Here is a 3000-nt window from a genome sequence, read left to right on the forward strand (position 1 = left end):
TCTCCCTGGATCCTTCTCTTCTCCAGGTGACCCCCCCAGCTCTCCACCCCTTCCCTGCAGTGAGTGACACAGCTCAGTGTCATCCCTAAACCGGGAATTCCTGCTTTAATCAGCCCAGCTGGTGCCGAGGGAAAAGCTGGAGCTGACCCCACAGGGGGAGGTGCAGGAGGAGCAGCCCGATCCCGATCCCGATCCTGATCCCAGCTGAGGGTTTTTCCCGGGAATTGGGCAGCCACGGCTCCGGCTGGAGATTTTTGGCGCATCCCAAACATTTTGGGAGCCCCCTGAGCCCCCTTTGCAAAGGGATCCACAGCCCAGAGCCCACCCAGAGCCACCCCACGGGGTCACATCCTGCACCAGCCTCCTGAGGAGGCCCCGGCTGGGTTTGTGCTGAAGTTTGCAGATATGTTAATTAGCTCGTTAATCATCCCCACCCGCAGCTGTAATTGGGCTCATTCTACAGGAATCCAAGGAAAAACACTGGCTCTTCCCTTCCCAGGGATGATTTAAAGCAGTGGGTCCCCTCGGAGGCCGCGGGACGTGAACGACCTCACACGGAACAGCCAAGACCCAAAGAGGGGGGTTTCCTTCCAGTTCTGGGGCAGGATAAACCCAGCAACTCCAGTCCTGGCACCCAATGGCAACACAGCCCTCGAGAGCAGGAAAAATGGGAAATAAAGCTTAAAAACTCCGTTTCCATCCCAATTGCCCTCACAGCACCCTCTGGCTCACACACAGGGATAGAGGCATTTTTCCCTGGAAATCTGAGCTCAGTCACCACACGGGAGGTTTGTAATGGATGGAAGTTTAGCAGGATCTGTAGTAATAGGATGGGGGGAATGGTTTGAAGCTGGAAGAGGAGGGTTAGCTGGGATATTGGGAAGGAATTGTTCCCTGGGAGGGTGGGGAGGCCCTGGCACAGGTTGCCCAGAGAAGCTGTGGCTGCCCCTGGATCCCTGGAAGTGTCCAAGGCCAGGTTGGATGAACTTGGAGCCACCTGGGCTGGTGGGAGGTGTCCCTGCCCAGGGCAGGGGGTGGCACTGGATGATTTTTAAGGTCCCTTCCAACCCAAACCATTCCAGGATTCACCTTTGGCCGTTTCCCCCCTCCTGCCCCACCACACCCCTTTGTGCACCCCCAGAAGTGCCCCTGGGGGTCCCCCCACCCCCTCAGGGGGGCCCAGCGCTCCCACACAACCCCTGGGGGAGGAAGGACAGGAGTGACCAGGGCTGTGGTGTCCTGAAAAGGTTTTATTCCAGCACTATTCCGTGGTAGCATAAATAACAACGGGCACTGACAGCACGTGGGACGCGACGGGGGCAGCGGGACACGCCGGGGGCACGGGGACAGCCCTGCCCGGGGGTGCCAGGCAGCTCAGCAGCTTGGAGCCAGGGAAAATAGGGATGTATAAGGAAATCCAGCAGTGTTTGGTGTCCTTCCCTGTGCTACAGATCAAATCCATCCAACCTGGGATTGTACAACGTGCTGAACCCACTGACACCCACGGGGTCCATCCCACAGGGACCACCCCTTGGGATCCATCCCTTGGGTCCATCCCACAGGGTCCATCCTTGGGATGCATCCCACAGAATCCATGCCTGGGGTCCATCCCACAGAATCCATCCCTTGGGTCCATCCCACAGGGTCCATCCCACAGAATCCATCCCTTGGGTCCATCCCTGGGGCAGACCATGACATCCATCCCAGGGACATCCTTCCCCCTCCCCGTGGCCCTGGCAGTGTCCCAGCAGACAGGAGGAGGGAAAATCCCTCTTGACAGAGGTGGAAGGAGCAAAAATCCCTTCCCAGGTAGGAACCCCAGCCTGGCTTTTTGTTATTTTGAAGGATATTGGGGCACGTGGAGCTGCTCCCTTCCCGGGCTGCAGCCCTGGGACACTCACAGGCTGCTCCTGCCAAATCCTGGCTGTGCCAGAGCCTGCCCGGCCGTGCCATGGCCACTGGCACCACGGGAGGGATCCCGGGATCCCACAGTGGGAAGAGTCCCGGGATCCCACAGTTGGAAGGACCCTGTGCTCCCACCATGGGAAAGAGTCCCTGGCTCCCACAGTGGGATGGATCCTGGATTCCCACCATGGGAAGGATCACAGGCTCTCGCCATGGGAAGAGTCCTGAGTTCCCACCATGGGAAAGGGCCCTGGGCTCCCACTGTGGGATGTGGGATGGATCCCGGGCTCCCACCATCAGACGGATCTCGGGCTTCTGCCATGGGAAGAATCACAGGCTCCCACCGTGGGATGGATCCTGGGCTCCCACCATGGAAAGGCTCCCAGTTTCCCACCATGGGAATGCTCCCAGTCTCCCCCCACACCCCCCCAGCTTTGGTGATCCAGCCCTTCCCACCCCTTCCAGTTCTGCCCCCGCCGTCACAATTTTTTTGCATAGGAAAAAGAAATTAATAGCAAGGAAGCGTCAGCTTTCCCGGGAATCCGGCCCGTCCCGAGGGGGGGGCACAGGGCTCCTACTCACGGGGAGCCCCCGGCCCCTCGGAGGCAGCGGTTAGAGCGGGATCAGGGCCGGGCACACGCGGATCCAGCGGCGCGGGATCTCGGCGGGGTCCTGGCTCCCGGCTGGGTCAGTGGGGACAATAAAGTTAAAGAGCGAGTAGAAACAACGAGAGTTTATTTAGAAAATGTCCCTGGGAGTTAATTGTTCTTCGGGCTGTTCCGTAAGTTCTTTAGTTCCAGCTGGAGCTGCCGGATCCGAATGTCCTTCTGAGACAGCTCGTCCTTCAGCCGCCGGATCTCGTCCTGCTGCCGGAAAAACACCCGGAGGAGCTGCAAGGGAAGGAGGGAGAGGGAGGGATGGAGCTGGAGGGGCCACAGCGTCCACTTCTCCCCCCTCCCAGCCCCGGGGCTGTGCTAGGACTGGGCCCTGATCTGGCTGATTTTGGGGACAAGCTTTTTAGCAGGATCTGTAGTGATGGGAAAAGGGGATGGATTTAAACTGAAGGATGGGAGATTTAGGTGGGATATTGGGAAG

General features: G+C 59.1%; 1 long non-coding RNA gene across 1 annotated transcript in view; it reads left to right on the forward strand.

The window, feature by feature from the left end:
- Nucleotides 1–531, forward strand: part of LOC108639088 — a 2145-nt gene extending 1614 nt beyond the window's left edge. The window contains exon 3 of the long non-coding RNA XR_001920249.1: nt 500–531. This is a non-coding gene — a long non-coding RNA (uncharacterized LOC108639088). The remainder of the gene's footprint in view (nt 1–499) is intronic.
- Nucleotides 532–3000: the final 2469 nt, after the last annotated feature.

This window comes from Manacus vitellinus, unplaced genomic scaffold (assembly GCF_001715985.3).
Source record: "Manacus vitellinus isolate BGI_N305 unplaced genomic scaffold, ASM171598v3 scaffold_16_pilon, whole genome shotgun sequence".
Lineage (NCBI taxonomy): Eukaryota > Metazoa > Chordata > Aves > Passeriformes > Pipridae > Manacus > Manacus vitellinus.